The sequence below is a fragment of the Psammomys obesus genome, unplaced genomic scaffold, assembly GCF_907164565.1.
Source record: "Psammomys obesus unplaced genomic scaffold, mPsaObe1.curated_primary_1811, whole genome shotgun sequence".
Lineage (NCBI taxonomy): Eukaryota > Metazoa > Chordata > Mammalia > Rodentia > Muridae > Psammomys > Psammomys obesus.
Genome location: NW_026596046.1, coordinates 8,512,830 through 8,524,024, shown reverse-complemented (window position 1 = coordinate 8,524,024; position 11,195 = coordinate 8,512,830).

Here is an 11,195-nt window from a genome sequence, read left to right as displayed (position 1 = left end):
GTGTGTGTGTGTGTGTGTGTGTGTGTGTGTGTGTGTGTGTGTGTGTGAAGACTCTTCAACATGTTCAAAATAGCCGAAATCGTACAACGTGTTTTCTGTGACCACAAAATAGAAGCCAGTAACAGTGGCTTCTGGAAAAACTGGAATTTACTGAAAATTAAACAATGTGCTTTTAAATAACCTAGGGACAAGGAACACGAAGTGACAAGAGAAAGTAGGAGAGTTTGGGTGAAAAGGAAGAAGAAAGTCCAATTAAGAAAAATCTGAACATTTAAAATGCAGAATTCATAAAAAAAAACAATAGTTAGCAAATACATGTGAAACTATCATGTGGCATTGAGGGGAGAGGGAGAGTAGAAAGGGAGAGAAGGAAGAGAAGAGAGAGAGCGAGACAGACAGCGACACAGAGAGAAACGGGGGGGGGCTGCCAGAATGTGGAGGGTGTGTGGTGTGGAGTGGGGGCCTCAATGGTGGTGGGCATAGAAGTTGCTAGAGGACTGTGGGGAATGTGACACAGAAGCAAACACGCTCTTAGCAAACAGTATCAGCAGTTACACTTCCCGGTTTTTATTCAAAGTTTTGATACCAAAACTTATCCACAGTGTTTATGCCAGCTTAGTTTATAATGAACCAAACTGGAAGCTTCAAGAAAAATTGATAAGCACACTAAAATACAGGTGTGGTGGTACATGCTTGTAATTCCAACAGAAGGAATGCAAACCCTAACTTAAATGCATTAATATTGGCCCATGAAATATTCATTACTATTTGCATTGATGTAATTTCAAAAACAATATAAACTGGACTAAGGGGAGAAGGAAGTTTAGGGGAATATTGTCTTTTTTCATCTGTAAAAATTGGACTAAAATCTATTCTTTACAGAACTTGTGATATGTAATTAAAGCAATATTTATAGAAAATGATATAAAATAGAGTGGGTATATGCCAAAACATTTTAAATGAAGAACATAAGCTTTAACCTTAACAAACAAAAAATGAGAGAAAAATTTATAATCGGCAAGCAGAATGTAGCAACATATATAAAAATATATCACAGGCAGATAGGCTGTACTAGCAACAAACAATTAATTTGACATTGAACTATTAAATTAATGTAGATGTGAATGAAACAGAGCAGGGATCACAGAAACACACTGACATGTGCTTTTCAACAACTATGACAATATGCTGGAGAGGAATTTAAAGATGATGCTGAGAACTTTACGTACAACACAGATCATGTGAAAATTCATGTGCAAACTTAAACCATTATAAAAACCAACTCAGAATACGTAATGTCTAAAATGTAAAACCTCAAGCCATAAAACGTAAAAAATAAAAAGAAAATTAAAAAAATCTCACTATATATATATATATATATATTCTTTTTTGTCATCATTTATTACAATTTATTCAATTTGTATCCTGGTTATGGCCCCCTCCATTGTCTCCTCCCAATCCCACCATCCCTCCCTCTTCTCTCCCGATGGCCCTCCCCTAGTCCACTGATAGGGGAGTTCCTCCTCCTCTACTATTTGACCCTAGCCTATCAGGTCTCATCAGGACTGTTTGCATTGTCTTCCTCTGTGGCCTGGAAAGGCTGCATTCCCCCTAGGGGGAGGGGGTGATCAGAGAGCCTGCCACTGAGTTCATGTCAGAGAAAGTTCCTGCTCCCTTTACTAGGGAACCCACTTGGAGACTGAGTCAATGGGCTACATCTGAGTTTGGGTTTTAGGTCCTCTCCATGCGTCATCCAAAGACAACGACCCTAACCACCTTGGTTAGGGTATCATTCTCTTCAGGACCCCCAGGGCTCAGTGTTTTTGGCTCTGTTGGTCTCCTTTTGGAGCTCCTGTCCCCTCCAGGTCTATCTCCCATTCTTTCATAAAATTCCTTGCACTCTGCCGAAAGATTGGCTATGAGTCTCAACCTCTGCTTCTGTACCTCAATCAGTAGAATCTTTCAGAGGCCCTCTGTGGTAGGCTCCTGACCTATTGTCTGTCTTTTCATGCTTCCAATGTCTATCACATTTGTTCTTTTGGATTAGGATTGAGTATCTTCCATAGGGTTTTCCTTCTTGTTTAGCTTCTTTAGGAGTATTTTAGTATGTTTAGATTTTAGTATGTTTAGTATGTTGAGATTTCAGTATGTATATCCTATGTTATATGTCTAATAACCATTTATAAGTATATATAGCATGTGTGTCTTTCTCTGCTTCTGGGTTACCTCACTCAAGATGATCTTTTCTAGTTCCCACCATTTGCCTGCAAATTTCATTATTTCCTTGTTTTTAATTGGTGAGTGTATCCATCCCTCGGTTGAGAGACATCTAGATTGTTTCCAGCTTCTATTTGTTGTTGTTTTGATTTTTTTTTTTTTTTTTTTTTGAGACACAGTTTCTCTGGCTTGATTGGAATTTGCGGAATTTGCTCTGTAGACTGGGCTGGCCTTGAACTCAGAGATCAACCTGACTCTGCTTCTCCATTGATGGGATTAAAGATGTGTGCCACCATTGTTGGGCAAAATTCTTAAATATATTATCAATAGTAGAAACAAAAATGATAAATTGTAATATATTGAAGTTGAAACTTGAATTTTCTTTTTTTTGATAAATAAAAAGATAAGCTACAGGCTAAACAAAGACATTCTTCAAACACGTATTTCACCAAAGGCTTATATCTAGGATATTAGGGACTTCTAAAAATTCAATAACTAGAAAATATCTCTATTAGTTCATGAAAGATTCAAACAATTCAATGGTGCCTTTTGTCACAGGGAAATATACACATCACATAAGCACATGAAAAGTTGCTTGCCACTATTAAAAATCATTGGAAAAACAAATTAGCACTCTACTAGGATACCATGGCACATCTATCACATTGACATCATCAAATGCAAATAAAAACAAAACTCCCACAATGTCAAGTGTCCACAAGCAGCTGAACACTGAGGTTTTCATCTGGGTCTCATTTATGTGATCACTGCAACAACACTCTATAGTAATGATGCTGAGAAAGGCATTTGCTAAAAAAAAAAAAAAAAAGCACATGACTTAGGCATCCCAATCCTGGAGTTCATCTACCACCAGCAAATGTCTGCAAATCCACTGATATTTGAGAAGTTATAACTTATATCATTAATTCCCAATCTGGAAACGTTCCAGAGATAATAAGTGATCAGACAAATTGTATACAGAAGATACTGCCTAGCATCTAAAGGGAAGAAATGATACATCCAATGTGAATCAATCTTCAAAGCACTGTCAGAAATGAAAATCAACCCGAGCAGAGCATGGTAGCACACTGAGGAGACAGAGGCAGGCAGATCTCTCATTTCAGCCTCATCTACACAGCGAGTTCTGGGACAACGAGGACTACAGGGAGAAATCTTGTTTCAAAAAAAAACAAAACAAAACAAACAAACACAAAACCAGAACCAACAAAAAAAAAAAAAAAGAAGAAGAAGAAAAACGGGAAATCAGGCCAGTGAGCCTAAGTGACACCTAATGTCAGCATTTACATCTCCAGAAGAACAAGTGTAAAGCTTCCCTGTGTGGCCCTCTCGGACCTCCCACTTGGGGAAGAAAAGTTAAGCTTTACTTGAGAGTAAATTAAAAAAGGCAAAGCAGATTTATCATAATATGTTTAAAAATGGAATAAAATCTATGAGGAACTTGTGAACCTCGCAATAATTTGAACTTTGAGCCCTTTACTAAAGTTAATCACAGTTGATCTCTTGAGAAAAAATGTTTTTAATGTGAAACAATACTCCACTGAGACTTAACAAATTCTATTTTAATTGTAATTGATTTATACCAAAAAGATAAAATGAGTTAATTAGAGCACACTATTAGAATTACTGGCAAGGGAATACGTTTCATACTCTCAGCAATGCGTGGGCATGAGGGAGATGACTTTAAAGTCGGTAACAAAATTTTAAATCCTAAGATTATTCATCTGAAATAGTACAAAGGTCTATGGATTGGTATTTTATTGTTTTCAAAATATTTTTTTATATCTAGAAGATAATTTCTCTGTTAAAAATCCAGTACCACCTGTTTGATCAGTAATGTCACGCATGGAGTTCTGCTTCCGGTGAGGCCATGGGCAAGTACCTAGGAGAAACCGCTTGTTCACCACCACTTCTGCCCAACCATTGTTGGGCTCCTGACACCTCTCCTGGTCACTCATTCTTGCTCAGTTATGTCTGATACATTTGATTTCCTGCTTCAAAGACGACGAGATTTGATGCCAAAGGAAAGAGTACAGGACGTCTTGTTTGTTTTGTTTGTATTTTTTATTTTGTTTTTTGAGTGAAGTAAAGGCTTCGCTGAGCCAGGAAAATCCTAGAGCAGCATGGGTTATACAATTTCTGACGCTTTCCCCCACAGGCTTCATTAACGTTCTGAGATAAAATATGAACTGGAGGGTCAATATACAAAAGCTATGTGTGCATAGGGCACTCACTAGATGACAAACTGAACCTAGTCAAAAAGTGAAGACCTGAATGACTTAGTCAGGCGTGTCTTCAAAGTGACCAGAAAGGCTAGCTTGAGCTACATATAAACTCCACTCGAGCCTGAAGGCTATTCATTAAGACCCATTTCTGCCCACAGACACAATTGATATAACTTTTTAAATTCAAATTTTATGTTAATTTGTAACATTCTTATGTAAGGTTGATTATTAGGGCAGAGTGCAGGGAATCTTATGAAAGAAGTGGAAAATAGTAAGAACTGGAGAGGACAAGAACTCCTCAAGGAGAGCAACAGAACCAAAAAATCTGGGCACAGGGGTATTTTCTGAGACTGATACTCCAGCAAAGCACCATTCATGGAGATAACCTAGAACCCCTGCACAGATGTAGCCCATGGCAGCTCAGCGTCCAAGTGGGTTACCTAGTAATGGGAACAGGGACTGTCTATGACATGAACTGATTGGCCTGCTCTTTGATCACCTCCCCCTGAGGGGGGAGCAGCCTTACCAGGCCACAGAGGAAGACAATGCAACCACTCCTGATGAGACCTAATAGACTAGGATCAGAAGGGGAGGAAGAACTCCCCTATCAGTGGACTGGGGGAGGGGCATGTGTGGAGATAAGGGAGGGTGGGTAGTATTGGGAGGGGACATGGGAGGATGCTACAGCTGTGATACAAAGTGAATAAACTGCAATTAATAAAGATAAAAAAAATTAAAAGAAACCGAGGACCTATAATATCCAGCCCAGATCCTGAGCACCATTAATATTCATCCTCAGCATGTACTCATATGATTCAAATGAAATTCCATTTTTGATGGCTCCCCATTATTGACAAAATAAAATTTAAACTAGTGTGACCAAAAAAAAAAAAAAAAAAAAAAAACAAAAAAAAAAAAAAAAAAAAAAAAGAAAAGAAAATGGCCTATAGGATGGATCTCAAACAATTGTCTCAAAAGTAGGAAATGAGAGTTCCACATATGGAATGGTAAAGCATCAGAAATAACCCTCTTCCCCACTTACAAATGTAAGCAAGCAAGGTGTGAGAAGATCAATCTAGAATCTGCAGCAAAAAGCATGCTGACTGGGAGGGGCCATTGAAATCTAGGGCTCTTGGGAGCTCCATGGGAGCCATATTGAAGTATGCCTCTGGTGGCCAGGCCTTCAGACAACTCCTCTGGAGTGAAATCGCTCTGTAGTGTGTATCTGTCTCATTCTAAAACACAGTAGGAGCAGAGAAAAAGCAGATCTATTTATAGATTGGAAAATATGCTTATTGAGCACACGAGTTGATGTGACTGTGTGCCAGTTAGCTTTTGTTTACTTTGAAAAAGTGTGTTTTATTATGTGATCAAATGCTACCAAATTATAGTGTCATTTGTTTTTGTACACATAGCCTTCTTTTTAAATTTATTCTTTTCTCATATATTGCATCCTGAATACAGTTTTACTTCCCTTCTCTCCTCCCAGTCCCTTCCCACCCATCCACTTCTCTTCAGGAAAGGGCAGGCCTCCCATGGATAGCAACCAAACTCAGCATATCAAGTTGCAGTAAGACTAGGCACCTCTGCTCCTATTAAGGCTTGTTGAAGCAGGAGGACAAAGGTCTCCAAAGCAGGCAAAATGGTCAAAGACAGCCCCTGCTACCACTGTTAGAGTTCCACAAGGAAACCAAGCCACACAACTATAGCATATATGCAGATGGCTTATATCAGACCCACACAGGCTCCCTGGTTGTCAGGTCCATCTCTGTGACCCACTATGAGCCCCAGGTTATTTGGTTTTGTGAGTTTTCTTTGGTGTCCTTGACCCCTCTGTCTTCTACAGTCCTCCCTCCACCTCTTCCCAGGGATTCCCCCTAGCTTTGCCTAATGTTCAACTCTGGGTCTCTGCGTATGCTTCTGTCAGCTGCTCGATGAAGTCACTTTGACAATGATCATGCAAGGCTCCTGTTGGCAAGAATAGCAGAAATCATTAGGGAATCAATCATTCTGATTTATTTTTTTAACTCCCCGTCAAGTTTGGTTCTGTTCTGGATCTCTGGGATATCCAGCCTCTGGTGGTCAGCTCCCTAGGTAGATTCAAGAGTGGTCTCCCTCTCGCAGCATGGTCTCAAGAGAGACAAGTCATTGGCTGACCACCTCCCATATGTCTTTGCCACCTTTATTCCAGCACATCTTGTAGGCAGGAAAATTATATGTCCAAGTTTGCGTGGCTGGGTTGGTGTCCCAGTTCTTCCAATGAAGTCTTGCCTGGCTATAGGAGATGCCGGTTCAGGCTCTTTATGACCTTATCGATGGTTACCCTTGAAGATTCCTGGGAGTTTCCGTCACACTAGGTATTTAGTTCAGCCCCAAGGTGCCTCCCAATGTCAGTTGTCTCTACTGGTATGCTCTCCCTCCCTCCACCTCCGACATGTCCCCTCCTGTTCCTGTTCAGAGCCCTCTTCTTCTGAGATGTTTATTGCATTTCCTCTTCCAAGGGAGATTCGTGTGTCCCGCCTCCCCTCCCTTGAACCCTCCTTGTTGCTCAGTTTCCCTTGGTCTGTGGATTATATAGTATGGTTATCCTTGACTTTACAGCTAATACCCACTGACATGTGAGTACATACCATTTTTGTCTTTCTGGGTCTGGATTACCTCATTCAGGATGATTTTTTTTTTCCTAGTTCCATTTACCTTCAATTTTATGATTAAAAACAAACAAACAAACATCTAAGTAATGCTCCATTGTGTAAATGTACCACACTTTTGCTATCCATACTTCAGTTGAGAAACATCTAGGTTGTTTCCAGTTTCTGGCAATCATGAATAAAACTGATACGAACACATGAACACATTTTCACAAGCATTCTTAACCTCCAGCTATGTAATATCAGATAATCTTACAAATTAAATCTCCAAGTTTCTAAAACAGGTGAAAGTCAACTGTTAAGAGAAAAAACAAAACAAAACAAAACAAAACACTAATTCAAAAAGACTCTCAAGGAGGGCTGGAGAGATGGCTCAGAGGTTAAGAGCATTGGCTGCTCTTGAATCCAGAGGTCCTGAGTTCAATTCCCTGCAGCCATATGATAGCTCACATCTATCTATAATGAGATCTGATAGCATCTTCTGGTATACAGGTGTACATGCAGATAGAACATTGTATACATAAAACATAAACAAATATTTAAAAAATACCCTTAAACATTGTGTTCTGGGTAGTTTAAAAAAACAAAACAAAACCAAACCAGGAGTTTTTTGGTTGAATTTCTGGGGTCACTCATGTATACTATCGAATCATTTGCAAATAGTGATAATTTGACTTCTTCCTTTCTGATTTGTATCCCACCTTGATCTCCTTTAGTTGTCTTATTGCTCTAGCTAGGACTTCAAGTACTATGTTGAAGAGAAATGGAGAGAGGGGACAGCCTTGCTTTGTCCCTGATTTCAGTGGGATTGATTTAAGTTTCTCTCCATTTAGTTTGATGTTGGCTATAGGCTTCCTGTAGATTGTCTTTACTAAGTTTAATATGTGCCTTGTATCCCTGATCTCTCCAACACTTTAAACATGAATGGGTGTTGGATTTTGTCAAATGCTTTTTTGGTATCTGAGGAGATGATCATGTAGATTTTTTTCCTTCAGTTTGTCTATATGGTAAATTACATTGATGGATTTCTGTATATTAAACCACCCCTGCATGCCTGGGATGAAGCCTACTTGGTCATGTTGGATGATATCTTATCTTTTATGTATTCTTGGACATTTGCTCAACCAAGTTTGTAGAAGTTTTATTCATAATAACCAGAAACTGGAAATAACCCAGATGTCCCTCAGCAGAGGAATGGTTACAGAAATTGTGGTACATTTACACAATGATATACTATTCAGCAATTAAAAACAAAAAAGTCATGAAATTTGCAGGCAAATGGTGGGAACTAGAAAAGATCATCCTGAGTGAGGTATCCCAGAAACAGAAAGATACACATGGTATATATACTCACTTATAAGTAGATATTAGACATGTAAGATAAACATACTAAAATATGTACACCTCAAGAAGCTCAATCCTCTCTCAGAAAGGAAAATGGGATAGAAATCGGAAGAGGGAGAAAACAGGCAACAGGATAGGAGCCTACCGCAGAGGGCCTCTGAAAGACTCTACCCAGCAGGGTATTAAAGCAGATGCTGAGACTCATAGCCAAACTTTGGAGAGAGTGCAGGGAATCTTATGAAAGAAGGGGGAGATAGACATGGAGGGGACAGGAGCTCCACAAGAAGAGCAACAGAACTAAAAAATCTGGGCACAGAGGTCTTTCCTGAGACTGATACTCCAACCCACGACCATGCATGGAGATGATCTAGAACCCCTGCACAGATGTACCTCATGGCAGCTCAGTCTCCAAGTGGGTTCCCTATGAATGGTAACAGGGACTGTCTCTGACATGAACTCACTGGCTGGCTCTTTGATCATCTCCCCCTGATGGGGGTGCAGCCTTTCCAGGCCACAGAGGAAGACAATGCAACCAGTCCTGATGAGACCTGATAGGCTAGGGTCAGAGGGAAGAGGAGGAGGACCTCCCCTATCAGTGAACTTGGAAGGGGCATGGGAAGAGAAGAGGAAGAGAGGATGGATTTGGGAAGCAATTAGGGAGAGGGCTACAGCTGGAATACAAAAGGAATAAGCTGTAATTAATAAAAATGAATTTTAAAAAATGAAAAAGTAAGAAAACAAAACAAAAAAGACTGTCAAGTGGGAGGTGCCTCCAAAGTCATTTAGTTAGACGTTTCATATTTTTCTAAAAGAGAAACTGCAAATACTAGGACTTCAATAAAGGAATGAAAATACATGTCTGGTAGAAGCTTGTTACTTAGAAATATTCATAATTTTCAGGTTTTGTGCTTGAATATTTGTATTTCTATAGTAAAGAAAAACTTTTCCAGTTTTTTGTACTGTCCAAACCCATAAAGTTTTCAACAGTCTGTATCCTGGCATACAGTTAGCTGATAATCTATTTCAACTTTTGTCTTCCAAGGAACCCAGAGTAAAAGGAAAGAGGAAGAAAAGAGGAGGAATTAATTACTTTCCTATCATTAATATTTTCAAACATATTTGCATTATTTTAATTTTAACCAAAAACTAAGGTTCTTTTGTGTGTTGTGTTCAAGCTCACATACGTGTACGTGTGTATACATATGCGCTTACATACGCACACTTGTCGAGTTCAGAGTTTGACACTGTGTGTCTTCCTCCAGCACTCTTCACCCTGTTTATTGAGACAAGGTCTCTCCCTGAACATCAACTGTACTGGCTGCCCAGCAAGTACCAGGGATCTACTTGCGCCCTGCCTGCCACTGCTGCCCATTAAATGCTCGGTTTATAGACAGATGCTGTGAAGATCAGCTTTAGGCGGGCTGGAATTCAACTCCTTGTAGGTATGTGGTAAATACTTTACCAGCTGATCCCCCTTCCCAGTTCCAGGTCCTCTGTTTTGTTTTGATTTGTTTTGTTTTTGACAGATTATAAAACAAAAATTCCAATGCTTAATAAGCTTAGTCATCTATCTAGAGCTGGGATTGGATGTGTGGGAGAGGAGCTACAACAAGATGTCATGCTCTCCCTGCGCATTTCTATTCAAATGGAACACGAGAGGAGACACTAGCCTGATTCCTGACAGGGTCTCGGAACAGTGGGTGTAGGACTTGTTTCTTATCACAGAAGTGAACAATATGTTGGCAAAATTTTGGTGCCTTAAAAGCAAAATGTTTATGTTTTCATCTTACATTCTAATGAGACTTTCTTCATGCCATCAGGCTATGTATGCGGTCACGCTAGCTGCAAAGTTGCCATCCTTGCTGTATTTAGGTAATTCATCATCTTAATTTCTGGGATCACAGGTGTGTGCCATCATGTTCCGCCATCTTATTTAACTTTTTTGAGCCATAAGATTTTGTTTCCTTCCTGAAAAAAAAAATGCTGAGCGAACATGTCTATAAGTGTCTAAGACATCCAACCTTGTGTTAGATCAAGATACTTCTTCATGTCAGGCATACCACAGTGTCTGCTGAAACTGAAATTATCCTATATAATTACAAATAGATATATAGCTAAGATGACTTGTGTATTGTGCCTTTGATTAAATTTAAACAGATTTTTATCTTTTAATTTGAAGCGTATATAATTACCACTGGACAAAGAGAATGCTTTCTGTGAAGTATAATTTTATTCTAGTGCTTATAAAGGAATGTAAACTTTCTTTGGCTCATAGTTAAAATATCAATCATATTGATCATCTATTGACTGTTTAATATATGCCAGGCATTTTCTATACAGCATTTTATCCCATAAGGTTGCTGTGACTATATTTTATTTGTTGGACCTCCTTTGTGATTAGCCTCTTGAGGGCTCAATGAGAAAAATTGCTTTAACAGCCACACAGAAAACTATAGGTGATATAGAAACATTTGAGATAATAGTGATAAAAATAGTTTAAAAAGAAGCCCACTAACATTTCATCGATGATATTAAAGCAAACAAATGGAAATATTAGTGTGGAATGCTCTGTAAAAGTAAACTTCATTTTGGCTATCTGTGAAAAAAGAAAGAAGAATGAAACAATATTCAAGAAGTGGGAAAATAGAGATGACATATTGAATTCAAGAGTGGAAAAAAAGAGAAGACTATTATGAACCAGAAAAGAGGAAAATATTAGAATGAGAAAATTTGAGCAAAA